Consider the following 16,525-nt stretch of genomic DNA (forward strand, 5'->3'; position numbering starts at 1 on the left):
CAGGTAACTATCCATCCCTGTGCACTAAAATGTTTAGAAAACTTCTTCACTTGGAGAGGAGTCCACCAACGGCTGTGCCCTCATATCTGTTAGAGGGAAAAAAGCGTTGGTTGAGGATACCTTAGCCCAATATGTGGAAGTTATAGGGCCGAAAGACTTTTGGGATTGCTAGTATGTTATCCCGTTTCCGCTGCGAGACAGGACTAGGTCTCCTTCTAGGACTATAGACCCAAGCCATTGTCAATGGCAAAGGTTTATTCCTTGGATTTTTCTTGTTTAGAGACTCTGATTTTTATAAGGCCTAGAGACCTGTCAAGGATCCCATCCCGATCACGGTATAGGTGGGTTGGGGACCTTACATGGAGATACATCTTTAATGATAAACGGTCCGTTTCCCTTTTTCTTAAACTTCGAAATGTATTGCTTAAGGGAATAGACTAAAACTAAGTCCCCCTTTTTGAAGATTTTTGTAATTAGATGGGAATCAAAGAACTATTTTTGTTTCCGCTTTTGTGCATAGATGTGAGCTACAGCAGTTAGCCTTTGCTCATCTAGGTTTTCTAAATCTTCAAGTCTTTCTGACAATTCATGTCCAGTCCACTCAAGATTCTTACCTACCCTTAGTGTCGGCAATAGAAATTCTACTGGCAGTATGCCATCAAGACCATAAACAAGGTTAACACTAGAATGGTAACAGGACACTTTTGTGTCCTGTTAAGTGACCAATTTGCTTGAATTATTTGAAGAGTATGAAAATGAATTTCTAGGTGCTATATATTCACAAAATTGCCTTATGAGTTGAAAAAAACTTCACTTTTTTTTTTGAGTATCCATCTCACCATTAACCTTACTCTTGCACAACATTTTTGAGCCTAAACTGTGTGAAAAAACGGGTCCTGTTTTTGGTTGTTTTTCAATTTTTGACAACTATACCACTCTTTACTTCATGTTTGTGAGGTTTAGATGGCTAGAGGTTAGGCATTCATAGTTTTCAACATGTTTTGATGCTTGTATGGAGAGCTAAGTGTTAAAATTGAAAGTTATGACCAACTTACAAGAATTGCATAATCCTGTTTTTTGGCCAAAATTAGCACTTTTATGATTTTTTTGGTGGCTTTCTTGATATCCAAATTCAATTTTCATTGTGTAAGTGTAATGTATAACATAAATCTAATCTTCCTTGAGTTTTGGGGGACCTAATATGCTTTATAGCAGTATATGATGATGGTTGAGTTTTTTGATTGCTGAAGAATACGATACATTTTAGAGTAGCAAGTATAACTTTCTCAATATTGCTAGTTTCTTAGGCCAACTGTGTGTATTTTGTAGGTAGTAACCATATCTAATCATAGAGTACAAACTTGGCTAGATATTGAGTAGTTTCTATGGGTTTCTAGATGTCATAATGCTAAACCCAGTTTTTTCATGTTTGCTGTATTTAACACTTTATCATTGCCCCCAAGGTTCCACTTAGTAAGAGATCCATTATCCTTTTGACATGCTCCATGGCTCTTTTTGAATCCAAAGGCCCAAAGGGAACTAAGAAAACATGTATATAGTATCTGTATTGAGCGTGAGTATAGAAACTTTGATAATAGGTCTGCAGAATGGAAAAAATGCAACTTTTTTGTATCTAATTTTTTTTCCCAGAAAAAAATTAGTGAGGTAAAAGCAACCATATGTTTTGATCACGAGCCCATTGAAGTTAATGGGGCATTTTTTCTCATGTCCTACAAAAATCACCACTCTTATTTATATGCAATCAACCGTAAGAAATTGCTGTTTTGGGCAAAATGCACTGGTCCATCTACTTTGGAGGCTTGTAGTGACCAAGGGATGAGAAAACTTACAAGTTTCTCATTTTTTCCATATGTAGTAGTTCTTGAACTATAAGCTCATGAAAGGATTTTTCAAAATGAGTGAATCTACTATGGTTTTGGAATTTTTTTCCAAAACCCTGAAATGACACTTTGATGTCCTGTTAGGTTACCATTCTAGTGTTAAAGGGTGTAGCATTTCAAGTTGTTTTGAATGAAACTCGATAAGCCCATAGAGCAGCATGGAATTCATTTCCCAGTCTGTCCTTATTGAAATAACCACTTTAGTCAACACCGAGCTAAGAATTTTATTCATATGCTTAGCTTGTCCATTTTCTTGTGGGTGATAGGGAGCTGATTTGGTATGGATGACCATAATTTGATTAAGCAGATACTCAATTACCTCATTGAGAAAATGAGTTCCCCTATCATTGACTATCTCTATTGGCAGTCCATATCTTGTGAATATATACTCATATAAGAATGCAGTAGTGATTCTTGCATCATTCTTTTGAGATGCTTTACCACTTGGTCAAATAGTTCATAGCTACAATGATATATTGACCTTGGGTTCTATAACTAGGTGATTGTATTGGCCCAACAAAGCTTCCATCATTGGTCTTAAGGGCATGCTATCCACATGGGTTGGCATTTTTTCTCGTTGGCAAGCATCATACCTTCGAACATATTCTTTGGCATCTACAAAAAGTTTTGGCCACTATATGCCTACCATTAAGATTGCTCTCGTGGTGGTCTCACTAGAGAAGTGACCTCCAGCTAATCCAGCATGTGCTTGTTCTATAATAGGAATATATTTATCTTCATTTGCACAAAGACGCAAATGTTGATCCTTACCTCTCCGATACAATTGGTTTTCAATAAGAGCATAATCCCTTGCTTCAGTTTCAATTGCTCTTTGGCGGCGTTTACTCATATCCTCAAGAAATGTTCAACTCGATAAGTAAGTGACTAGATAGTTACTCCACTTGGGAGCAGGTGACATTTGGAACAATGTTACATGAGGTATGGGTGTTTGTTTTTGACATTGAGGACAACCCTTTACAAAAGAATGAACATCACTCCTCATAGTTGGCCAATATACTCCAAGTCTCAAGATTTGTCGCATAGTTTGATCTTCTACAAAGTGAAGTCCTACTATGGTAATATGTGCTTGACTTAGGTATTGAGTATTCTCCTCAAGATTAATGCATAAGAGCAATATTCTATCTCGAGTTCTTTTGTATAGTCTCCCAGCTAGTAATTGATACATAGACAATTGCTCAATTAATCCAATTGTAATAGGAAGTGGTATTTGCAAATCCACTTGAGCTATGGTCACCGATGATACTATATTTTCTATCAGGACACGGGTCTTGTACCCTAAGAACTAGGCTAGGCAAGAACTAAGGCCAAGGGACGGGCTAGGCAGTGTGGACAAGGGATCCGTCTAGGGCAAGGGGCTAGGAGCCCACCTATAAAGGGAGGTTGGGAAGAGGATCCAAGAGAGCCTAGTTGCCTAGTTTCTAACACTGGTATCAGAGCTCAGGGGGGAGGAAGGAGAAGGAGGATGGAAGGCATGACTGTAGATGGCCTCTCTCTCTCTCTCTCTCTCTCTCTCTCTCTCTCTCTCTCTCTCTCTCTCTCTCTCTCTCTCTCTCTCTCTCTCTCTCTCTCTCTCTCTCTCTCTCGGCGGGCTTGGAGCTAGTGGAGGCCGTGTGAAGACACCGGTTGTGGGCATGGACTCTTGAAGACACAGGCCTAAGAGGATGAAGGTCGACACAAAACACAGCGCCGTGGGAGCGACTGCTTGCGTGAAATTGGACGCCTGACGACCTGCACGGATTTGGCTTGGGCTATCTCCAAAGAGGAGCGCCGGGCCGAGGTTAGCAAAATTTGTTTCTTCACCCCAGTCATGCAGGCACTTGCGTGCCCCCTGCGAGTGATTTTCCCCTCTCTGCGCTGCCCACCAGAATTCGCCATGGCTACACAGGTTCAGACAGTTTTTTATTTTTGTTTTTCTTATTTATAGTGAGCGCCTAAGTGCCCTAAGTTGCCCAAAGGGGTTTCCCTAGGGTCCCGCCCCACCAAGGGCCGACGGTCGGGCAACCCACGGATGCATGCGAGGCTTGAAAGGGGAGAAGTGGCCATGGCTTCACAGCATGCCCAGTACAATAGAGAGGAAGCAAATTAAAAATTACAAATTTCCGCTCAAGGAGATATCCATTTTTTTTAAAGTTTTTGTTGATTACCAAAGCGGGTTTCGGCATACGAAGCTCAGCAGAGATGATTATGTGGCATGCGAGATATTTCTCGCAAAGGGGCTCAAAATTATGAGGATATGCTTGCCGCGTACACGGACGAACGCCATGCTCATCAGGTTTAGTTTTTTCATAATTCCAAGGATTTTATTGATCTCTGTGAAATTTTACTTTGCAGACTTATACGGATAGCATTTCAAAGATTGATTTTTGATGCAACGGCAAGGTATGTTGCCAGTTTGGCTTATGCGTGCAAAGTTGTTTTGCATGGTTAGATTGCTGATCAACATGGCCAATTTCAAGGCGACTAGCAAGAGCCCAGAGTTTGGGCTTGCGTAGAAGCAAGGCTTCTCTACATATACATCGTTTAACCACATTATGTGGCGATGCAGACACTAATGCTAGAGATTGTCAGAAACAATGGCAATCAAACCTAGCAGGTACGCGCCTTGCAGTTCTCACACGATTCCATATTGGTTACAAATTCGGCAAGGCCCTTGACAGCATGAAGTAGAGTAGTTATTGAGCATGTGCTTGATAACCCTCGTATGCAATGGAAGGAATGGTCACGACTATCATTCATAGAAGCAGGCAGGTCGGAGATACATAACTTGTACGTGTTCTACTATTTTTCACTTACATTTACAATTCGACAAGGTCAATTTTTTGTGCATGATCGACAAGGTCGAGTCTCTTTGCTATGACATCTGTCGTCAATAGCATTTGTTGGCAATGCTGCTAGACATAGTTCTATGAAGCAAGGCTTCAATTTACACATCTTGCATTGAGGCTGGCCACGTTTGGCATATGCTACGAGCATACAAAATTGCGAAGAAATAGGAAATGTGTTTGCAGGTTATTTCATTATGTACCAGACAATCTCAGACCAACTGGTTACAGCAACAATGAGGTTAGCACGTTCTTCTTATTTTTCCATGTTTACATCTTTGATGGGAAGCTATTGCTTTTGTGAAAAACAAAGTGTTTTCACAATTTTACATGAAGCAAGGCTTCTCCCTTGTTTCAAGAAACTGCCCAATGATTTGGAATCACGGGCAGTGGCACACAAGTTTGAAAAAACTTGCAAAATAGGGAATTTCATCTCACAGAATCCCTACCAGTTTAGACTGTGCAAGGGACTAATAGTTTTGGCTCTCACGTTTGAGGCCATCACTCTCGCCAAGGGTTTTTAAAAAAAAATGTATGCAAGGCATACTCACCAGGTGGAATTAATTCCACCGCTTCCGCAATTACGCTTTCGCTATCACACCAGACACTCTGTCATGGACACACTAAGTTTTGGATTTTTTAAATTTTTGGTTGCTGTCAACGCACAATACCACTAAATGGAACCTAAATCTATGACTTATTTCCCATGCAAAGTGCCATATTAAGTCATTTTTGTAAAGTCACGACCCCATACATGGTAAGTGGGTCAAGCTGTGGCTTGTGTTTTCTGTTTCCTCTCTCGATGAGAGCTTTATATAGGTAGCTTGTAGCATACTTATAGGATAAGTTGCAAGTCAGGCATAAGAGGAGTCAGAGCACACAGATTGGGTAAAAGGGCATAACATATACAAACTAGACATTTAAGGAAAGTCCCTTAGCCCAGCATGCTCTTCTGTTTGTTCTTCACCTCTTTTTCTAAGGTACAACATGAAAATTTTCTACGAAGTTTGTTTCATGTTTTCTCCTGAGCCACGATGCTCTAACTCTCAGCTAGTAATTGGGCAAGATGCCATCCACATTAGTCTTCATCGGTTCAACGATTGAACACTAATTACCATAAGGGCTATGAGCCACACACGATGGCTAAGAGCCATTGTTAAATCTAGGGTAAGATCCACTTGTTTGTATTCCTTGGATAATTGTTCTCAAGCTTGAATAGCTCTACCTAGTAGCGTACCCATTGACGTTGATTGACAAGCAAGCGTCTTGTCGTTACGAAAATTTCGGATGTCATTTTTTTCAATACATGTTTTTGGTGCGACGCTCAAGTGAGTTTTTGATAATCTTAAACTCACACCAGCTGATCTCTACCACGGAGTATAGACGCAGCAATCAGTTGTGACAGCATGGCTGTCCATAAGAGATCGACAGTTCACAAGTGTGGGTCTACTGCTCTCTCTATAGCACTACGAGTGTCTATGGACATAGTGTTTTGGGGTAAGCCCCCGCGGGTGATTGTTACATCACCCTATAGGCATTCAGTATCACACTTAATATGCATTGAGGATCACAGTTGATCTCTCCCAGTTATACTTTCAAGGAAAGAATTTTTTAATCTACCAAACGCGGTAGCGCACGGACACACTTTTCAAGTTGATTCCAATCATTCCGTACACGGTTAACTATGTTGGTTACCATTATCTGCTAGTTGAGCAGTTTCTACAAGGATTCTTACCAAGGGGTTTGACTACGTAGATTCTAATCCAAGGGCTTGGATTGCAAAGGCAACCCCATGGCTCCCATTGCAATGCTGTTTGTTTTTTCAGGTAGGAGACGTGCTCCTCTCCGTTTGAATACGGGTAAGTGAACATTACGTTCAAATCTCCAGGTACGCATCTATTGATTTGGTGTTATTCCATTTTTAGTATGCTTTGCTTGGTTTTTCAAGACGTATAAGTACGCTTGAATGTTACATAGCCATGCCAAGGGCATGTCGGCACAAAGTATTTTGGGCCAAGTGTCCCATCTATTTTTTTGCCTTATGCTGTTACGAACCTACTTGTAGGGTTCCATTTGGCACATGTTGTCACATGGGATACAACATGGTCTCGGAACTCAAGGAGTTCGGTTTAGCTAGTGTGGAGCAAGATAATGAGGGTTCCTCTCACTCTTGTCATAGAGTATTATAGTTACCTCCACACACAAGTACATTTTATACTTGAAGGATGTTCTTTTTTACACATTCTCACATGAGACATATTCCACATGTGGAGAATATGAGTCTCTGGACTGACACTGGCGCCATTATTTCAATTATGTGTCACGAAAAGTCCCTAGGTGCTGGTCACATCTGCTTTCTAAACCATTTTTAGCACGACGTATCAGGAGCAATTAATTCGTGGCAAGAAATTGTCGGACACTTATAATGACTTGTTAAGGTACAGGTACTGCTAAACAACATTACAGATGGTTGTTTATACATATATCAAGGCTATAAGTTGTTAATGAGAAAGTTTCATTGTCTCTACCTAGAAGTGATCAATGTTTCACCTTCTATTGTGATTCAGACGTTTCAGCAACACTTGCAAAAGATTGCAACTAAAAGTATTTAGTTTCTTTTCAGAACTATTTACATTCCTTTTAATGCGTGCTGGGCGCATCACAATTGCCATAAGTATTGGCAAAGATCATTATGGATATATATGTTCGAGTTAGTTTTTGCTAAATGCATGCACACTAGGTGTTATGGGCCCTAGTGTTTAGCAAAGGATGCTTTGGAACGGCATGCATATTCCTAAGATTGCTGCTTATGAAGCATTTTGCACTCTATGTGCACTATCTCTATGAGATATATAACTTTTTGGTCTACTAATCACCAATAGAGTTCATGGCTCGGTTTGGGCGTTTGTAGATTTTCTCAAGTTAACCACGACGGTTGTACACTACTGCGATTCTCTGTTTACCAGTCATCTGGGACGATTGTCTATAAACCATGAGGAAAACACACCTCAGTATTGTCAGTTATCCAAGGGGATAGACAGATTACAAAGAGTAATCTTGTGCTAAAGGATCTGCTAGAAGCATACGTTAGCACAATGCATTTCTGAATAAATGATTTTCTCCCTATTCTAGAATTTGCTTAAGTACAATTTTCGACTTTGAACACCTCTTGTGGTGGGGTTGGAGATTGTGTCAATACTTTCATACGTCAAGGACTTACCAGGTGTGCGGACAGAGTACGTTGGCACATAATCTTCATTAGGGACGAACATGTAACGGATTGTTCAAGATACTCAGGCGAGTAGAAAATCTGGCTCACAATTGCATGGAAAGTTACGCCAAGGTTTTCTTGCATTATTCCAGTACCTTCAGAAGATCTGAAAACTGGTTATACCTTTGGACAACTCTTAGTTGTGGTTACTCCTTTACAGTACTCACGTGAGTTATAAATGGAGTTACCATTTAAACCCAAGTGACTCTTAGTTGTGGTTACTCCTTTACAGTACTCAAGTGAGTTATATATGGAGTTACCATTTAGACCCAAGTGGTTGCAAACGGACAACAATGTCAAGATATTCCTCTTGGTTTCATTGAACCTCCTCGTTGCACCAATTATCGATCATACAGACAACTCGCTCACTTATGGGATGTCAATAACAAGAACATCAGTATTCTTAAGAAGAAGTTTCCCACGTTTGTTTTCGAGGACGAAAAATCTTCTTTAAGGGGGGAGTAATGTCAGGACACGGGTCCTGTACCCTAAGAACTAGGCTAGGCAAGGACTACGGCCAAGGGCCGGGCTAGGCAGTGTGGACAGGGGATCCGTCTAGGGCAAGGGGCTAGGAGCCCGACCTATAAAGGGAGATTGGGAGGAGGATCCAAGAGAGCCTAGTTGCCTAGTTTCTTAAATTTTCCGACCATTGAGGTATCATTTTCACGCAGAACAGATAGGCATATGGTAGATCATTGTCTACTCCTTTACGTGGTTCCCCTGAAACAATCCTAGATAAATGATATGTTCTTTGATGAGTACTGCCCTTTTTCACAACTACAGTGAAATCAAATTCCAGAAGAACGATGAACCATCTCACTATTCTTCCTATGTTGCATGGCTTGTTGACCAAGTACAAAAAGGCTTGGTGTTTCACAAAGAACAAAAATTTGTTGCTAATGCGTAATGTCTATACTTTTTTACGACATAGATCATTCCTAGTCCTTCCCTCTCGGTGGTGGTATAATTATTTTTCTCCATGTTTAACTGTCGGCTAGCATAAGAGATAGGAAAATCAATTTTCACATCTCTTGGTTGAGCTAGTATACACCCAGTGGCAAAATTGGAAGTATCTACATGTATGTGGAATATTTTATTCCAATCTGGTGCTTTCAATATTGGAGCTAAAGTGAGAGCTTGCTTAAGATTCATGAAGGATTCTTCACACTCATTAGTCCATTCAAAGTGTGTAATCAAGCTATACATGGGTTTTGCAATTATAGCGTAAATGTAAATGAACCGTCTGTAATATCCACAATGTCCCATGAAGGCTTGAATTCCCTTGATTGTTGTTGGTTTAGGCAAATCAACAATAACATGAATTTTATCCATATCAGTATCTATGCCATTTTTAGACACTATATGTCAAAGAATTTTTCCTTGTCTACCCATGAATGTGCACTTTTCAGGATTTAGGCAAATCCTATAAGTCTACATTTTTCGAATATCTTTTTGAGGTGTTCAAAATGATCATCCCGGATTGATGAATGTACGTATAGATCATCCATATATACTTTCAATAAATTCCTAAGATATTCTTTAAAGTCATGGCTCATCAATCTTTGAAAGGTGGTAGGAGCATTAGCTAACCCAAACGTCATAACCCGATAGGTAAAAATACCCCATTCCATTGCAAAGACAGTTTAATGCTGATCTTTTGGGTCAACTAAAAGTTGCTTGTATCCCAAAAAGCCATCTAAAAAGCTGTAAGCTTATTTACCTGCAACTCGTTTTAGGACATGCTCAGTGATAGGAAGAGGAAAGTTGTCCCTAATGGTAGCTGCATTCACTTTCTTGAGGTTGACAGAAACCCGTAGTTTTCCATTCTTCTTGGATACTACCACAATTGGAGACACCCAATCTGTGTGTTTGATTTCATAAATGAATTTGGATTCCTTTAATTTTTCAATCTCTTCTTTGATCTTTCTGGCAAATGTCTCATTATATGTGTATGGACTTTGTCTACTTGGTTTTGCATCATCTCTCATAGGTATGGTACGTTGATAGATTTTTGGATCAACACCCTTGAGATCCTTATAAGACCAAGCAAAGATATCTCGGTATTCTCTCATTAAGCTTATCAAAAGCTCTTCTTCTTCTTTGGTCAGGTCATTTGCTATGTATGTAGGTCTAGGCTCTTCTCCTTGTTCGGCCAGATCTATCTTTTTTTGCGTTTTCAAGTACTTCATAGGACTCACCTTGTTCGACTATGATTTTTCGATCCTGGAGAGTATATTTCTTGTAATGGGATGGAACGCTCATTACCTCTTTACCCTCCTCTTCTGTGGTTTCCATTTCAGTCGTATATAGCTCCTTTAGAGCTTTTTTCAACTCTTGATACTTCTTTTTCCGCTCAACTCGTGTCATGGTTGAACCCTTGTCCTATTTTTTTGGCTTTGCTTGAGTTTCCTTTCTTGTTTTTCTCAATGTTTTTGTCATTTCATGTTCTTCGTTTAAAGGATATCTACTAGTGGTTTTGTCCTTTATACAATCATGTGGATCTATTTGTATAAGAAACTGTGTTCTACTGGAGACTAATGGCATAGGTCTAGCTTTTCACATTTCTGGTGTTTCTTTTTTGTCTATACCATTTTTGTCTTCTCAGTTTTTGGTTTGGAAAGTCAAAAAACTTTTCCTTCCCTCTCATGAGTAGCTTAGCTCTCACATGTTCTTTTTCTAACTCCGAATCATCTGAGGTAGCTGAGTGTTCTTCTAACTCATCGATTGCATCATAGTAGAGGTCTGAAAAGACTTGTTGAGCTTTCATAAAGTCCTTAGATTCGTGAATTTCATCTTCATTGTGAAGGGTTGAAATCATTTGGATGGGAATTAGGTCATAGTTGTCCTCATTGCAAAATTGAGTAGGCATAGACGTTTACACATACATCCATTGTTGCTAAGATTTGAGTCCACTCAAATGGCTCAAATAGAAGGTTTGGAAAGGGTTCAGGTACATAGGCTTCATCTGTGCAATCCCTTTCTAAGATACATTCTTCTCTTTCTAAGCTCCCGTTTTCTAAAGCTCCACACATCCAAATAGGCATGTCTTTGTTCAACCAAGATGGAAGCTTAGTTTCAGCCGAAGAGACTGAATCAAACTCTTATATAGGTGTTTTCATGACATCTCTGTAAGTGTGATCTTTTAGATTAACCCTTGTTATTGATCCCACTTGCTTCAAGTACAAATAATTGTTTCCCCATTCTTGGATGAGTTATACTTGTCGCATGAAAGGTCTTCCCAATATGATTTTGTAATTGAGTTTCTTCCCAAAGTCTACTATAGAAGAAGTGTGTTGATATTCAATCCCACAGGAATTTACTATCACCTTTTCAAGCAGTCCTAAGGGTCTTTCAATGTGTCCATTAGCGAATTGCAATTTCATTCGAGTTTGTCTAGCGGCTGGTTGTCCCTAGGATTCCCATACTGCTTTGGTGGCTATGGTTATGCCTACCTCACTATCCAATATTACCATGGTTTCTATATCATTATATCTCAGTGGAAGGGTCGTGTTTCCTTCTTCCCCTTCGTAGTATTCTCTAACTTTGTTCATTGAAACATATTGAATCTCTTTGTTATCCATTTCGTATTTCAATTTTCCCAAATTTTTTGCGATTAGCCCCGTTATTCCCAATTTCTCTAGAGTTTTTTGTAGATCATTCCATAAATATGGTCTGATTTTTAACAGTTATCCTAAAATAAGAGTGCATTGGATGGGTGTAGACATAATTGACTGGATGTTGTCTACTTCTAGGGTCTGTTCTGCTCTCTTTACCTGAGTGGTTTTACACACTATGAATTCATCTTCGTTATCTCCCAAGTAAGAGGGTAATGTTTTCAAGGTCAATGGTTTAGACATTCCTGAAGCTTCAGATCCGCAATCTCCATACAAGAATTGTACATCCATGTCTGTGTCAGGAGGTAAGTTGTCTAACCAAACTTCCTCTATAGGAGTTGACTTTAGAGTTAGGCTCCCATCATTAATCTCTCTAATGTTTTCCCATAAGTGTCCTGGCCAGTCTTCTTCTACGAATGGAATTTTTTCTAAGGCATCTTCGTGTCTAACACTATAAGTTCTAGCTCTTTTGTTTCAAGATGGGGTTCTACCACCGCTTTGAATTTTTCTTTATTGTTTCCTTCCACAAGCTCCTCAGATTTTTCCATACTTTTGAGCTTGGGTTTTTGTTTTTCAGCATCTCTTGCATGATTCTTACCAAATTTTGATAAGCTTCAAGCTTAGCTGCTTTCATGTCTGGAGAAGGATAGTTTTCTATTTGTTTTCCATGTTTCGGCCTGCTTTAAGACCCACTTGGTAGGCTTCCAAGGCTGCATTAATAGGCTCAAAAATTTTATCAACCAAAATTGATCCTCCAGATTTCACGGTAAGTTCTTTGATTTCACTTCCAGTTTCTTTTACCTTTTCCTGCAATAGCTTTTCTGCTTTCTCCTTGATTTTCGTCCGTTGTTTCTGTTTTCTCATCTCATACCTTTTGTTTCTTCTTCTTTTGGTCTTTTGAGAGGAAATTTTTGTGTTCTCCGAATCATCAAAGGAGTTATGTTTCTTTTTCTTAGCCTGGGCTCTAGTGATTACCTTGATTGGAACAATTGGTTCGCTCTCAAATAAGCTCCTAGGTATCACTTGGACTACGCTCACTATTGTTTTAACTTTGTTTAATTAAAGGATTTTTTGGACAATCCTCTGGGAAGTGTCATCCCTTTTTGCAACATTGTATGCAATAAGCTTCAACTAGCTTGAGGTTCTTATCAGGCTCTGGGCATTCATTTTTCCAATAATCATCTACACCACAGTTATGAGAGTTTCCTGTTTTTGGTTTAATCATGGGTCTTACCATAGGAGGTCTAACACCTTGATTAGCCACATAATACATTGGTGCAAGATCTAGTGGAGTATAAGTAACAAAAAGGTACCAATCTCCTTCTACCATTACTGTAGATGGACTAAGCTCACCATAGGGTGTAACAGGCACTAGTGCTTTTTCATCTATGACTCCCTCTGGATGCATGTACTTTATAGGCACTGAATGATGTCTTGGATATGGAGGTTGTTGGTCCAACACGAGTTCAGGTCTTTTCATGCCCACTGATGGTCTTTGAGCTGAGGCCATATTAGGCTGATATCTGTACATGGATTGTCCTTGTGGCCTCATAGACACCTACTGAACATTCCCATCATACTTTGGTCGAGAACAACACTCATTGGTCTCATGGTTGGTCCATTTACCCTCAATTGCACACCATTTTTTCAGTCTAATTGGTTGTCTCTGTTGAGGTATCCCTTGCCATGGTCCCCTCATAGGTGCTTTTTGCATCATTAGGAAATTTCGGAGGTCATTTGGAGGGCCTTCTAAGAAAATGTATTTTTTGCACTCTCTCTAGAAAAATGGCAAATAATAGAGCTGGGTCTTTCATGGTAAAAGTTCAAAAAGTGTACTTTAAGTAGATTCCTTACTCTTCTGAACATTCGTTCGTAATGATTGAGGGATAATCTTTTTTTCAGTTGCATTGAATGAACCTCGTCAATATGGAGGGAATGAGGCTAACATGGAGAGACGAAGGCGCAGCCGCCGCTATTCACTTTCCATTAAACTTTCACATTTGGCTAATGACACACTCCTCAAATGGCACAAATGTTACGTAGAAACGAGCCAAATATCACCTTCACATTGATTTGGACAATGAGTACCAACCATTGATTAAGCGTAGTAAAACAAACACACATATACCTCCCGCTTCCATAGACACGCTCAGAGCTCAGGGAGCTAAACACATAGATATCTGGACGAGAGGCTCTCTCTACCCTAAGAATCCAATGACTAATGCGTCTCCACCATTTGTCAATCCTACAAGCTTATTGACCTTTGCTGGTGATGGAGAAAAGGGCCTTCTGGGTTATTGTAAATCTCTTACAAGAGAAGCTGAAACTTATAAGGGCATTCTCCAAGCTCAACAATGTGATATTGTTCGTCTTTCACATTTACATTCTACAGATCAAGTTACCACTTTGCAACACAAAACAGAGGTACAGGAACTGAAAGGAAAGGTACGAAGTTGTCAAATGAAGGACACCATCTTGGGTGGTCGTATCCGAAAGAAGAAATTGCACAATCTTGAAACATTGTAGGTTGCATCCGGAGGTCTCAAGAAAAGAATCCGAGCATTAAGGTGATGCTTCTTGGTTGGCTACATTGTCTTAGTTAAGTAATCTTTTTTTTTTCTTGTTATGCATTGTTTTCATGTGCCTAAATAGTGTTAGTGAAGTAAATTTTCTGTTATTTACTTATGCATTGTCTTCATGTAGAGATTCAATCTATCCTAACAACGAAAACATTGACCCCAAAGCCAATATAGGAAATAGATTGAAGCCACTTATAAGTAGAAGCCTGGCAGCAGATATAGTACATGACAAGAAGTTTAAGGTCCTACAACAAAATGTAGTGGACCGCTTTATTTCAGAGAACTCAGTGCATGCAAAAGAGATACAAGGCACACTTGATTCACTTGGTGTAAGCAAAAGAGGATATTCGGCTATACAAAAATTTGTCTCATCCATATTTGTTAAGAAGGGTATAAAATCCAAACTTTTACCATCATCCTAAAGTGTTTGGAAAGAGAGGCTTCAGCTTAACGAGGCACAGGGAGACTATCTTGGACAGCCCAATCATTTAAAGCAACTTACAGCGGCCGAGCAAACATGGCATATGATGAGCTCAATAATATTTTTATGGACTTGCAGATGTTACTGAAGAGAATGGTGGAGTTTTACAACATCACATTTGAAGAGTCACGAGGGGTATTACATTTTGTGTTAAAACTGGATGAGTGTGAGCTTGTTAAAGAGAAAAAGCTAGAGCGAGTTACTATTACTTTACTGAATAGAGCCCTCTCAAAGTGTCCCAGTGATGATCCTTGGTATTTTAGTGTTCAATCAGAATCTAACATATGGTGGCTTGGTGCGTTTGAGGTAAGCGAGATTCTCAGGTAAGCTCAAATGTTCACATCTACTTAAGTCTCATTTATTGTGTGCTGCAAGTAAATAAAGAAGATCATGAGATTCTATATTGGGTGTTCTATCGAACTAATGTTCCGGAGGTGATTGATCGACAGACTAACCAAGGAGAGGTACTACGTCTAGATGGAAGGGGAGACTTTCAAGTTCAGTGGCATCTTGTAGGTGACCTCAAAACATTAAAGTGCATGTATAATTGTGGAATGGGTGCAATGGCAAAGTCGCCGTGTTTGTTCTGCATGGAGCTTGCAAAGGTCATGGACCCAAAGTGGTGGAGAAAAGCTCCAACACGTCACATTGAGGACCCTGCTTTTCGACCGGTTTTGAAAATACCACTTGCGAATGTCCACATCTGTACAATGCATGCCCTTTGTAGAATTGTGGAGAAATTGGTCTACTTATATATCGCGTTTTCTTGGAAAATTAAGAACTCATCAGAGCGACAAGTAGCCCTGCAGTGCTTAGAATTGGTACTTTCGGATATGGGGCTTCATGGTGGCAATGTGAAAATCCAGCGGGATGAAAAGAGATCAACTGCTGAGAAGGATGTCCCATGCAAACCATCCATCGGTGGGGTGAAGGCACAGAGGTTTTTATCTAAACCCCAAGGTATACGAGATCCGAAGCTAACAAAACATGGAAAAATATATAACACATCTTATGTTAGCAAGGTAGAGTATCAGAGCTGGAAAAAGCTACATATTGCAGTCAAAGACCAAGAACCAAATACTCGTAACGCGAAGGCTGAGGTTTGGCGATCAATAGACATCCTATTTTTGATGTGCGACAAAGATGACTGGTCACAAGGTGATATGAACAAGTTCAAGGAGAATCTCAACCTTCTCAAAAAATCATTCAAGACAGCATGAATAGACACCCATATTACTCACTACATGATATTATCATGTATTTGATTCTCTTTTATGTGCAACTATGTGAGTGTAAAACATTCTAACTAATCTGTTTTCATATCCAGCACATCATCTTCAATCATTTACCATATTTTATACAAAAGTATGGGAACCCGGCAATATGGAATACCCAAGGGATGGAAAAGTCTCATTACATGGCGAGAAATGCTTATTTCAGGCACACACGACATGGTGGCTCTCGAATCAAGGCTAACAGTTTGAGAGAACTATTTGAATGGTTCTATCGTCGAATCATTCATCGAATGCAAGAAAAAGAAGTCTTGGCATCTTCAGCAACATCACAAGCCATCAGACATTTACAACAACAAAAAGTTAAAAGATCAATGGCATACAACAACTCCGGTGCTCGTGAAATTCAACAAAGGTGGAGAGAGACAATGGTGTATGTGAACCACACGTGGAGAAAGATACTCTGAGTGGATGACATTGTCCAAAATTTTTGTAATACATGATCTTATACAATTGCTACTTGAAGTGTATCAAGATTTTGAAGGTTCAATTTTGTTTTTTGGCACATCACCCTTGTAACGAATCATGAGATGTTTGCCATACT

This window comes from Adiantum capillus-veneris, chromosome 19 (genome assembly GCF_014529385.1).
Source record: "Adiantum capillus-veneris isolate H3 chromosome 19, ASM1452938v2, whole genome shotgun sequence".
In the NCBI taxonomy this organism is placed as follows: Eukaryota; Viridiplantae; Streptophyta; class Polypodiopsida; order Polypodiales; family Pteridaceae; genus Adiantum; species Adiantum capillus-veneris.